The sequence below is a fragment of the Pan troglodytes genome, chromosome 15 (genome assembly GCF_028858775.2).
Source record: "Pan troglodytes isolate AG18354 chromosome 15, NHGRI_mPanTro3-v2.0_pri, whole genome shotgun sequence".
Lineage (NCBI taxonomy): Eukaryota > Metazoa > Chordata > Mammalia > Primates > Hominidae > Pan > Pan troglodytes.
The window spans coordinates 55,142,429-55,156,557 of record NC_072413.2 but is presented as its reverse complement, the minus strand read 5'-3'; positions in this window follow the sequence as shown (position 1 = coordinate 55,156,557).

The window sequence follows — 14,129 nt, the reverse complement described above, 5'->3', positions numbered from 1 at the left end:
TCCATAACTTGGCTGTTGTGAGTAGTGCTACGCTGAACATGGGATGCAGGCATCTCTTCCACATACTGATTTAAAATCTTCCGGGTAAATGTCCATTGGGATTGCTGGATCACATGATAATTCTATTTTTAATTTTTTGAGGAATATCTATACAGTTTTCCACGATGGCTTTAGCAGTTTACATTCCTGTTGTGGGAAGTCAGGGACCCCGAACAGAGGGACCTGCTGAAGCTGTGACAGAAGAACGTAAGTTGTGAAGATTTCATGGACATTCATCACTTCCCCAATCGATACTCTTATAATTTCCTATGCCTGTCTTTACTTTAATCTCTTAATCCCATCATCTTCGTAAGCTGAGGATGTATGTCGTCTCAGGACCCTGTGATGATTGCGTTAACTGCACAAATTGTTTGTAAAGCATGTGTGTTTGAACAATATGAAATCTGGGCACCTTAAGAACAGGATAACAGCGATTTTCAGGGAACAAGGGAGATAAACTTAAAGTCTGGCTGCCTGTGGGCCCGGCAGAACAGAGCCACATTTCTCTTATTACCAAAAACGGGTAAGAGAAATATTGCTGAATTCTTCCCCCAGTAAGGAATATTAATAATTAACAGCCCTGGGCATTCCCACCAATAGAGTCATAATTTTGATTCAGTTCCAAGGTTTAGACATGTAAAGAACAGAGACCAGGACAGCCTGCCTAGTTGAGTTTAATTTCTGATCAGAATGTTACACACATGGAAAGCATTTCCTTTATTTTTAAAGTCACTTTAACCTCCCTGAACTGGAGACAATGTAACTTAGGAGAAAGAGGACTGACTTGTGTGCAGAGCCATGTGTTCTAGTCCTGCCTTCCTACAGGCTTGCTGTCTATCGTGGGCAAGGCAGCTCTCTGGACCTTTGTTCTCACAATTGCAAAAAGGGGTTTGACTCCATGATCCCTCAGGTCTCTCTTCCAGCTCTGAAGTTCATGGATTAATTCCTCCATATCCCAAAAGCACTTGGTACTCATCTCAGTTGTCTGCTTTCCTCTTAATGGCACAAACCATTTGATCTCACCTTTTCACCACATCCTTTTTCTTACAATGAATCATGTTTAAATGTGGCGAGAGGTGCACAAAGACCCTCAGTCCTGTGTGGTGGCTCCAAGGGTTGGCTTGTCACAGCAGCCTTCAGAGGCCCAGCAGTGGACATCCATCGCAGAGCCACACGCGGCTTGCCTGCCAGAGCCCTAATGGCCAATGAAGGAGCTGTGATCAACGCCCTGTGCTCTGGAAGCAGCCTGACTGGCTGCCATAGGATTCTCCATCTGAGGAGCGGTTCTCTCAGAGTGTCGTTTCATCAACTTCCTGGGTTCAGCTGCTTTTACTTTCAGGACTCACAATTTTGGGAAGAAAAGCCTATGATTTCTCTTCCTGGGTAAATGTGCATTTTGTCATCTGACCTCAAGAAATAGCATGAAATTAACTTATTTCCCCTACCCTTGGTTAAAAGAAATGTAATTTTGTTCTGTGGCTCTTCACACGTTTGGTAATATCTGACCATAAATAGTTTTAGGAGTAGAGAGGGTCAAGCAAATAAAACAGCCTTGCCCATAGGCTGGGAAAAAATATTCTGCCCAACAAATTTAAATTGCCTTTCCTTTGATCATAACGCATATTGGTGGCCTGAAGGAGGATAGTACCAGTGTGCTGAAGGCTAAAATTTCCATTTCTATCACTTTTTCTTTACCCACTGGAGTGGCTATCTGAAGGACTGCTGGTCATATTCTCTCTCTAAGTAGGGCTCTGTGTCAGTTTCTGCTTTCAGAATGCACTAGAGATCTGAGTAAAATGGCACTTTTTAGCAATAGCTAGTAATGTATGTTTTCTTGTTTTGCATATGATCACCCCTCTGATATTAATATCTGACTGGTCACATTAGGGAGGCATAGGAAAAACACTTTTCTTACTTTATTACCGTTCTTGAGCCCTAAAAGATTGTTTCTCAGGTTCTAATTGATAAGACAAAGAGATATTCAGGACCCACAAATTCAAAGGCAGTTTCTGAATGTTATTCAACTCTAAGATTCTATGAGATAAGTCCAAGACTAAGTAAGATTTCCCTCTTCATTTAATAATGAACTCAAGACTCTGCTGTGTGGTAACAAGCCCTGTATCAAAGTTTTAATGGTAAAGTGAAAATGCTAGATTCTTTCATTTCCTCGCCAACAAATATTTAAGGGAGAGAGACAGTGATCTCTGGCTTTTACCCCATTTTAAGCCTTTCTTTTGTCATCATTACCCATTATAATGTGACAAGTGGGGGCTGAAAAAAATAAATTGGCTAAAATATGGGTCACAGGGTTGCAAGAAAAGGGCCAGAGCAAGCTTGTTCGACTAGCTGCTGAGTACTAAAAATGACATCTAAATCCATCCCTTTGCCAACTTTGGTTGGCACCACCTGTGGTGATTTTTTCACTCTGGCTTATGTTATCAATAGAAATCATTCTAGGTCTGGTGACTGTCTAGGACTGACAGGACAATGACAGCAATTCCAAAATTCTCCCAGATAATTGCCTCTCCTTTCTTCGGCCAGTACTGAGATTGGCCTGGGAGGCTCCTGGAAGGTGGGGTCCCACTCTCTATGTCCCTGCTTCCCAGAGTTTTTCCCTGAGGCCTCACCCTCATCCTAGGGAACATAAGAACTTTGCCCAGGCCCATCTGAGCATGAGAGCTGGGGGAAGACAGGACCCAATTGCCAATCCTGGTATATTCGAACTAATAAGGGCTTTCTCTATTTAGACTGCTAGCACAACTAGAAGTAAGAAAATGCTTAAGTTATGTTTAAATTGAGTTGCAAATACAAGTAACATACTTCTGAAAGAAAAATTCTAATTTTCATGAAACTTTTAATTTATTCTCTACCTCATTTTCTTGTTGCAGCTTTACATGATGGTGGGTTGGGGCGGTTTTCATGATCTCCTTTTTTTCAGATGAGGAACCTGAGGCACAGAATAGGCAAATGGCTTGTCCAAGATCACACAGCAAGACAGCAGTGGAGATAAGAGTCACTGCTTTTGATTAGCCCAAATCCTTTTCGACCTGTACCTTGAAGCAATGAATGTCAGGCAGCATGTCAGTTATATAGGTGAGATGCTGACCATTTTTTTCTCTTCCCCCACACAAAGAAGTAATCCAAACAATGGTCTAGCATTAATAAAAACAGAAATACCTTGTTAAAATAACAAACATAAATTGGACTCAAAAGATGACAGATTTTGTATGTGCCCAAAGTTTCAGAGATGGTTTTATTCATGGCCATGAGCCCAGCACATGCTTTTGTAACTTCCCAAGCTTTGCTTCTTCAACCCCAGTATGCTTCAACCTCAGGAAGTCCTCCTTGTTACCCTCTTTAAGTTCATAGGTAAAGATGTGTTTCATTTTGTTTATTGAGAATGTTTTGAAATTATTTTGTGTCCAGGAGAGATTGGAATGGATTGGAAACCATTAAACTGTCTCATTATTACATAGCCAAATGCTATTTAAACGAGCAATTATTTAAAGTAGTCAAAAGCAGTATTTTTTTTCCTCTAAGGAAGAATCAATTTTATCACTATTTCTTTCCCCAATTATTTTATCTTCACCTTCAAAGAAATGGAGTTTTGTTTTTTTTTTTTTTTTAAGTTGAAGTCTCACTCTGTCACCCAGGCTGGAATGCAGTGGCACGGCCAGGGCTCACTACAGCCTTGACTTCCCAGGCTCAAGCAATCTTCCCACCTCAGCCTCCTGAGTAGCTGGGACTACGGGTGTGTACCACCATGCCTGGCTAATTTTTTAATTTTTCATAGAGACTGGGCCTCACCATGTTGACTAGGCTGATCTTGAACTCCTGGGCTCAAATGATCCTCCCACCTCACCCTCCCAAAGTACTTGGATTACAGGCTACTGCGCCTAGCCAAGGTTTATATTAACCTGTTAATTGCTTTTCTTCATTTATTTTTTATTATTTAAATCAACCAGGAAAATATTAATCTTTCTAGTCTGAGACTGTGGGAATGAAGAATGAATGCTTTGATCTTATGACTTGAGTACACTCTGGAGAAAGTAAACTGGTAAAAATATCTTAGTATCTAAGTTCAAGGTTGAGTTTTCAATGATTTGACTTTAAAGTACAGGAATAAAAAATCAACTGTTTAGAACAGTGTGTCCTGAGTTCCGTACGTCAAGTGTAGTGTTTTCGTTAGGCTTAGAGTAGACCTACTAAGAAGCTTCTTTTTGATAATAAAAATCCATGTTGCAAGCTCTGTCCCATATTTTTCATCTAGGACAGGGATAAGCAAACTTTTTCTATAAAAGGTCAGATAGTAAATATATTAGGTTTTGCGGGCCATAAGGCCTCTGTCACAACTGCTCAACTCAGTCACTGTAGTGCAAAAGTAGCTGTAGACAATATATAAATAAAGGAGAATGGCTGTGTCCCAGTAAAACATTATTTATAAAGAAAAGCAGTGGGCTAGATTTTGGCCCAAGGGCCATGGTTTGCTGACTTCTAATCTAAGAATTTCTTCGGGTAAATTTGTTACATTATTCTGCACTGGAGGAAAAATATGAAGGTCAGTCAGCTGTAGACAAGAAGCTATCACTTCACAACTCTGACTCCTGTGATTCAGTCTCCAGAACTATACTTTAAAAAGAGAGACTTCCTGCTCCTGAATTAGGAATTAGAATGAGTGATTAAGAGAATTTTAAGTGATTCGTTTAAAAATACAACTTTTAAATGGGGTTTGTTTCTCATAAAAAATGTATTACATATGTGCATGTTTATGTATATATCTCCATTGTATACAGTTATCTATACTTCGAAAATATACCTGTCTAATATGCTGGAAACTCTATAATCACTTTTGCAAACTTTATTTTTGTTAGCTACATTCGCAAATAACAAGACTGGGTCCCTCCTTGTCCTTCTCTAGGCACCAAGTGAAACAAACATCCCAAATCCACCATATGTCTGATTCCAGAGTTGGTCGGCTCCAGGTGAGAGCTGTCCACAGGGCAGCATGTGGGTATCTGTCGTGCTAAGACTGCCCCCTGCCGAAGTGGTTGTTTGCTTGGTTGTTTGATCAAAGTAAAGAGACGGTAATCACAGCCCAGGTCATGAATGCAAGAACTGGAGTCTGGTAAGGGCTATCAAATGGACAAGTTAGGTAGATGGATAAGAGAGGTTTAGCAAACTGAAAGAAGGAAGATGGAACAAGGTATAATACTGATAAGAGAGCAGTTCAGAGGCAAATTCTGTGAACCCTGAATTTCATGTCTTTTGGGATATCGCTTTGCAAAGGTGCCCTGGCACCATTTCCTGGCTGGAGGCAGGCTTTCATAATGACTATCCTGAGGGTTATGCAGTGACCCATTCTAGGGATTTGTAGGTTCCTGAGGGATCCAGTTCACCTTGGATTCCATAGAATAAAGTGGACTGGCCAGAATGAACGCCGGTAAAACTGTCATCAAACCAGTATTAAGCACAGAATCTCCTTTAATTGTTTGTTAGTGGCATTTTCAACGTGCGCTATGGGTTGAGGTATCCCTGGAGGCAGTCAAGGTTAAAAGCAAGAGCTCCGCCGTCCAGCTCTCAGGGTTCAAATGGCAGCTCCACCACTTATTAGTGTGTAATGGTAATATATAAAATAACCCAATCTTTCTAAAATCATCTACTCTGTAAGATAGTCTATTCTTCTTTCTAAAAGGCTGTGTGTGCCTGCCTGCCCACCTACCGCCCCACCTCCCCACCCCAAGTATTTGGCTGCCACAAATTGCTGGGTGGAATCATATGAATTCTAAATTACTTTTAAAAATTGACATTGCTTTGCTGCAAGCCAACTACTTCATAAGCTGTGTCAGCTAAAGGTCTCCCCACCAGTTAGTCTGAAGAAGTTTTTGCTGTCATATCTGTCCTGTTAATTTAAGCAGAAACTGTAATTAGATGTAAGTGGTCTTGTTCCCACAGAAATGAATGGCAGCATCTGTAGAGAGGCAACCGTTCCAAACCCTTTTGGCTACTGGTGCTCTACAAGTTAGCAGTATGGAGCGAGGCCCAGATCCAGACTTCTGTCGGCCTAATTTTATATCTGTGGACGCACAACACTAAATCCAATATTTCTAATGCCTTGCTGTGATGGGTGCAAAGCCAAGCACATTCCAGACTTTTATGCTGGTGGCTCCCCCTGAGAAGGACACACTACTAGTGTGTGTGTTGGGGGGGTGTGGTGCGGGGGATGTTCTATTTCCCTAGTCCCTTAGCATAGACAGAAAAAATAAATAGAGGTTTCATAAGTAGCTATGTGGAAAACCAGATAATCAGAAAAAGTTGATGCCTGTATTTATAACCAAGCAATTGAATCACAAAGATATTTTGTACTTTTGTTTACTTCTCTGATAAAGGAATGTACTACTTGTATTCTGAACGTCTGGCCAATAATGGAGCTAACTGCAAGAGCCTCCTGTGTATATAGGGGTATATTTCAGGAAGGAGTATCTGTGGCAGACAGGTTTATTTCGGGGCAGTTAAAGAAATCTGTGTTGAGATACTGCATAGTGCACTAAAGCTTCAACAAGCAATGAAACCCGCAGCTGTTGAGTATCTCTCCTTTATCCATTCCACACTAGATGCTTTGGGCTTGAGGTATGCAAGAGCCACAGAACGCATGATTCTTCCTCTCGGTGGACTTGCAATTTGGTTGAGGGTTAAAACATACAAATTTAAAAATAATATGGTATAGAATTGAGAAGAAATAGTAGAGTAAAACTCTCTCCATAATGAGAAAAGCATAATCCAGAAAATTCACTGGCTTAAAATCTGATGTTAATGAAATAACTAGAGTGAGGTTGCCCAACTAGCCAACCATCTGGGAGATGCAACGGTCTGTGCCGTCTACGTCCATCCTGGTCCTGGCCACAGTTTGGTGTCACCTGGTGGCACTTGTCCATTCCAGCTTAAAGATACATGGAAAGCTTCTGGGTCCTGTGGTGGGCAGGACTTCCAGGAAAGATGCAGTGATTCCAATATAGACAAGAGTCTATATTAGTACCTGATAGTGTTTTCTCAAATTTTTGGCAGTAGAGGAAAAGCTTTTCACGGGTAGACATTTAGCTGTATCCATCCATGACTTATGATGCCATCAACTGTGACATGTTTGAATGTGTGAGGCCCAACAAATGAAAGAAAGACACACACACACACACACACACACACACAGAGAGAGAGAAATAAAGAGAGAGAGCCCCAATATTCACCTAAGAAATAACTTATCTTGGATTTTTTAATTTAAAAAAACTGGCTTTTCCTTTTATATAAACACAACATCTTTGCCTGGAATTTTGATTTCAGTTAAGTCTCAATCAGGCAAACTACAGATACTCAAGGGATCAAGACAGGAAATCTAAGTTTATAGCAATCGTGTAGCTCATTTTTAGTAAAGGCTTACCTTCTGGTTGATTCACTTGTTATTACCTCTTCCCTTGGTGATTTTGTCTATTCCTCCCTATGGTTTATACTTGGCTTTTTTAATGTAGTGCATTTTAATCTTTAAAGTGCCATGCAGGCAAGAATTAATCTCTGGTGGAATTTTTCCATTTTGTCGATGGAGGAGATAACAGAGAAGGTGTAGATAAATTGTCTGGGACTCCAAAGTGGAAATATTTTCAGAGCTGGGAGTCGGTGAGCAGTCCCCGCCCTAGAAATCCCAAGGCAGTATTAACATTTCTGTTTTCTCCTGTATTATAAATCTTCTTGAACCAAGTTTGTGGGTATGTGTGTTTCTATGGTGATGGGAGAAGGGGATGAGAGATGACCAATGGATAGAGTTCAAATGATGTGCTTTCACTTGGTCCAATTAAAAAACAGAAACAGGCCAGGTGTGGTGGCTCACGCCTGTTATCCCAGCACTTTGGGAGGCCAAGGCGTGTGGATCACTTGAGGCCAGGAGTTCGAGACCAGCCTGGCCAACATAGTGAAACCCTGTCTCTACTAAAAACACAAAATTTGAATGGGTGTGGTGGTGCATGCCTGTAATCCCAGCTACTTGAGAGGCTGAGGCTTGAAAATTGCTTGAACCAGGGAGGCAGAGGCTGCAGTGAGCCGAGATCACACCACTGAACTCCAGCCTGGATGACAGAGGGAGACTCCGTCAACAACAACAACACCACCACCAAAAAACAAAAACAAAAACAAAAAATCAGAACTAGGGCAAGAAACTGCTGACAGCATCAGTGATAATAGGAAGAGCTCCAGACAATTACTCCTTTGGGGTATAGTGTGCCCATCTATAAAAACAGAAACAGGGATCATTTACTGCCCAACTATGCATTGCCATATGCCTAAAACTGAATTTGATGCCTTTGTAATGGCCACTGAATTTCTCAAATGTCCAGTATCTTAGATAAAAGAGCCTGGGAGAGACATCAGGACTTGTCATAGCTCATTTAAGTAAGAGGCAGAACAGTGACCCAGATCCAGTGTTCTTTGTGGCACATCATAGCTACTTCAAAAGAGAGGGCAAGATGAACCGATCTTGCAGATCTTGGATGGCTGTAATATCACGTGATCCTATGGCATCTGAAAGGGGATAATTCCATGAGTCAGAATGGAAGACAAGGAACCATTGAAGAGTAGATCCTGGCAGGGATTGCTCACTGAGTTAAGAGCAGTGGTTCTCAATCTTGATTCCCCATCAGCATCATCTTGGGAAGTTAAGCAAAGTCCTGATGCTCTAGCCCATCTCCAGACACATTTAAACATGGGGGAGGGGCCCAGACATCAGCCTTTTAAAACCTCCCCTGGTGATTCCAATGTGCAGCCAAGGTAGAGTACAACTGCTTTAGACTTAGGAGTTCCTGCCAATGAACTTGCTTTCTGGAGGTTATTTGATACACCCTCCTCTCCTTCTCCCAGACTTCATCTCCCTGTGCTTTTGCAAGCAGTTGGGAAGGACAGCAATCTTCAGCTTCCTTACTTTTTCTCCTTCCCCTTTACAATAGAGCGTGATTGCCATAAGGGCGGGGAAGAAAGAAAATTAATAACAACAGGCATGAACAACAAACATTGGCAACAGGTTTATTCCTGACAAAGACTTAGCAGTGCATAATCATGACATGCCAAAACATTAGCAAGAAGACTACTCACGCATGACTTGCTCGGGTAGCTTTGCCAGCAGACATCAACAGGCTCTTGGGAGTAGCTTCCACCCAATGCAGCTCCTCAAACAGAGGATGTTGTGGCTTTACTTTAGGGGGAGAAACAAAAGCGATGTGCAATGTCAAAGCATTCCCATGTTCACAATGACCCAACACCATATGGGATTCTATGAGCTAGAAAATAGTTGATTAAAATTTCCACCCTCTCCACAGACCCAAAGGGATTTTATCCCTAAATCTGGCATACTTAAACTGTGGCTCCTTCTCGAGGTGGATTATATCCTCATGAAAAATGATGGGTTCTTGTTCAGAGTTAGGCTCCTTGTTTTGGAACCTGATTTCAAACTCTCCGATGGATGGAAATCCACATTTCTTGGAACAATAAGCATGGCAGAATTATGAGCAAACATCTAGATGGCATTATGTTTAAAATGTAAATACATTTCAATAGTAAAGTGAGGAGCAGGGTAGTGTTTGGTAAATTATTTCCAGGATTTCCCTAGATTCTAAATGTGTAAAAAGTAGCTTTTAAATAAGTCAGTCTTTTCTTAATGGGTGAGACAGGAATAGTGAATGTGCAAATCTAGATGTTTCCAAATTTAGGAGCTGTTCCCCAACTCTGAGACTATCAAAGAGAATAAAAGATCATTTTACACTTTTCCCAACATTTTGAGTTTCAGTTATTAGTGAACAGCACAGCAGAAAGTCATGCTTTTAATAACTTTTAACTTTTTTCTCATATCAGAAAAATGCAAAAATAAAATATATTTAGCTCAGTGATCCATCACAAAGAAAATTTGTGGATCCACCACCAGGCCAAGAAATAGAATATTGGAAGACTTTCTATAGTAAATTTTTCATGTAGGAAAAGGCCACCATTTGGAAATTCTATCTTTCCATTTGGAAATTCTGTCTTTCCATTTGGAAAAGTAAGAAAATAAACATTTGAAGCTGGCTCTGAAAGATTGGTAAGAGGAAAAATGAAGAAAAACTTGTCAGTGGGAAACGCTGGGTTTACCTGAGTGTGGAGGACCCATCTCTAGACCAATTCAAATTTTCATTGTTGCCTGAACACATTTCTATGCTCTGTCTCTGTTGGGAGAGACTTCACCCTGTGGGATTTCATAAAACTTCATCATTTCTTTCCAACCAGAGGCTTATATAATTATGTAACTTAAATATAAACTAAGGCCCAAGAGCCCTGTCTATGTGGAGTCATATTCTGAAAAGTCCAGCAACCACTAGAAATGTAACTGTGTCAGTTATAGAACATTTTTGGGGTATATTTTATATCTCCCAATGACAACAATCCCCTCTCCCCCTTTCACTTCTTCACAGGCTGCAGTGGTTCTGGAGACTCTCACTTACAAATCCTACCCCAGAAATAATCTTCTAGACACCTCATGCTGATTTTTTTCTGTCTCCTCTACCCCTTTTGTCTGTTCTTTATTGTGTAGACTGAGTAAATAGCTCAGGCCTTTTTTTTTTTTTTAATTTCTTTTCAGCTTTACCTATCACCTCAGTTTTTAACAACAAAGGAGAGCAAGGGAAGTGGCTCAGCTAGCAAGATTTTTTCCCATTTTTCTCTTTCTCAGGTCTTTTTTCTGTCTACTCATTCCTCATATTCTGTCTCACAAACAGCCCAAGCTAGTTTGGCAAATGCCAAAATGAGCTTAGAGGATGAGAGAATGGGGAGAGATGGACAACATTCTCTTAGCTGGTGAGGGGGTGATATGTGTGTGTGGATGGGTGGGGGCGTTGGTGGTGAATGGAGACTGGGAATACGTTAATAAGTCCTATCCTATGCATGATTAATTGACTTGAACTGAATTTTAAAAATAGCATAAATTGAATGTGGGTAGGGATGAGTGCCACTACATCTTAACCTCATAGAATGAGTAAAACAGTCTACAAAAGTTTCAAATGCATTGAAAGACCTTTTGAAAGTCTTTTTTTTTTTTTTTTTTTGAGATGGATTCTCGCTCTGTTTTCCAGGCTGGAGTACAGTGGCATGATCTTGGCTCACTGCAACATCCACCTCTTGGGTTCAAGAGATTCTCCTACTTCAGCCTCCCAAGTAGCTGGGATTACAGGCGTGCACCACCACACTCAACTAATTTTTGTATTTTTAGTAGAGATGGGGTTTCACTGTGTTGGCCAGGCTGATCTCTAACTCCTGATCTCAGGTGATTCGTCCGCCTTGGCCTCCCAAAGTGCTGGGATTACAGGCGTGAGCCACCACACCCAGCCTGTAAGTCTTATTTAAAGACTGTGTGTGGGTCAGTTATGGAAAGCACTGCTTTGACCCCGGAAGATTCCTAATGCCTTAGGTGGTCGTAGTGGCTGAGGCGGAGGGGAAGGAATTTGAAAGGAAGAAAAAGCTGAAATCATCTGTTAGGGTGGGGGTAGCCTTCCTCATGGCTCTTTGCTGAAATCCTCATCTGTTCTTCACTCAAATCTGTTAGGGTCATATTCAAACCTGCTCCGTGTAGGGCTGAGCCAGAGGAGACTGAGTTGAGTTAGACCAGTCAGACTAGGCCATGAGAAGAGTCAGTGTGCTGCCCCCGCTGCCACTGGCAATGCCCACCTGGGTGGTGAATGTGACAAGGAGGAAAAAGTAGCCTGAGGCAGAGCGGACAGAGTGGTTCGTCCTTTAAAGTGTTAGATGACCTAAAAGAAAAAGGTAACCTTAACACAAAGCCTAAGGAACATGAAGATGAGATCAGCAGAGCACCACATAGTCTGAGGCAATGCCCAGATGTGTAGGCCAGTTGAGAGAGAAGGAAGTGATTTTTAGAGAACAGTAACAGAAAAGATCTAGAGATTTTATTTAATAAAATTTGCTTCTGGCAAGCTTATGATGTGATTAGGTATTCTGAAATAATACCTGTTTCTGAAATCTCAGTCTAAAATCCACTCTGGGATTGTCCGTAGTAGAAATACTGAAATCTGATTCCATCCAACAGAGTACTGTCCATTCCAGCCACCATGCTCAGGGACTGCTCCATAGCTGCTGTCCTCACAGGGCTGGGTCAGATGTGGGTCCAAGGTGCCAAGTTCACCCTCCTACTCCTGACTGATACTGTTGATTCTGAGTTTGTGGTTCCTCAGCTGATGCCTGAGGTTTATGACTGATTACAACCACTCATACTCCCCAGGCTTTACAAAAGGACAGGTGGATTCAAGCTGCCCTCTCCAACTTCCCTCCTCCTGTCAGTGGGGACACCAGATTAGTCATCTTTTTATCCTTAATGCCTCCATTTCCTTTGCTCCCACATCCTTTATTAGACATTTCTTTTTAATCCTGGACTGCCTGTGTCATCTTAGAGACCTAGGGCAAGAAGAATATAATAGTGGCATGTATACTCCATATCTAAATATTTGAAAGTTATAAAAAAATCAAGCTTACAAACCATTGACTAAATTACATTCCTTTTTCTCTTGAAAAATACCTTCATGATAACATGGTTTGGATAAAGCTATAATTTACATATGACTGAAAGTTGGCCAAATGTCAAAGGCAATAGAATTTAATTGTAATTATACATGTCTGGGTGTTCTGTTGATGGGCTGGCACTGTTTAGATGAGTGATAAAATAAAGATATACATATTTCATAAGTCGTTATATGTGAATTTAATACAATTTATTTTTCTTGGCTTCTTTTCAGTCAAATCACCAATTATGTTGTTATGATCAAGATTTTCATGCCACTTGTGTTAATAGTAACTACCTGAAAGATTAAAAATAAAATGTAGTTGTATTCAAGAATACATTTGAATGTATTTTCAGAAAAAGTATAACTTGAGATAAACATTGACAAATTAAGATTTTTTACCAAAAATAAAAATTATTTTTCAATGTGTTTTCAAAAAAGGTTTTCTAAAATATTTAAATTTACCTATTAAAGTTAAAAGCTAAAATACAACTAATAAATATAAACATTTTAAAGCAAAATTATTTAGATAAAACTGGCAGGTTAATTGAATTTTTATTTAATTTTCTAACAATTTTATTAAATAATTTTGTAAAAATGAAACTGTGCACAAAATCTTTAGTGTATTACATAGATGTTATATCTAGATCCTCAAATGTGAGAGTAATATAAATTATTTAATATTACAAAATATTCCTCAGCTCTAACTAATCATGAGGACTTTGAAACCATGGATGGAAACATAAAGAGAAGCATGAAAATGGATGCTCAAAGCTGCTAAGAAAAATATTTTGCTATGCAAAAATCTGTGTCTTCTATATGGAGAGGAAGTGACTGCATTTTCTTGATCCCAAGCACTTCTGCTGCTCAGGCCCTCTTGCACTGCAAAGCAGTATGTTTCTAATGTAGACAGAAGCGCAAACTGCAAACCTTCATGGTTGATGTCTGAACATCACTGCATTTCATTCACCTTAAGGGAATAGGACAAGAAGGGTGGAAAAGCATTTCCCTGAGGCCTACAGAGTGGATTTTTAGAGAACATTCAACCCAGAAAGACATGTCCATGTGTTCCTTACTAAATTAACTAAATTTAATCGTTTGAATTTTTGCAATACGTGGAGGCTTCTAAAACCTTGGATCCCAGATGGGGGCCTTCTTGCTTGGGCTAAGGGTGGAGCTGTTCTGAGATGGCTCTTCCTCTCCGTTCCCCAAGTCTCTGCCTTAGTCCTGGATCTGTCTTATTTTATGCCTTGATTTTGAACTAGCCCTAACTACCTATGGATTTGTCTCTTGCTAATCCATCTGAATCGCCTGTAAGATGAATTTGAAAATATTCTGTGTCCTACATGTTATTTCTTTGCCTTAGAACTTACAGTAGTTATCTACCTCTTACTGGATGAAGCCCCACATTGTGAACCTGCTATTCAGGGGCCTGCATTAACAGACTATATTACCTTACCAAGTTCATTTTGCTGGTTTCCTAATATATACCCTTCGCTTAACTGAGCCATTTCCTTT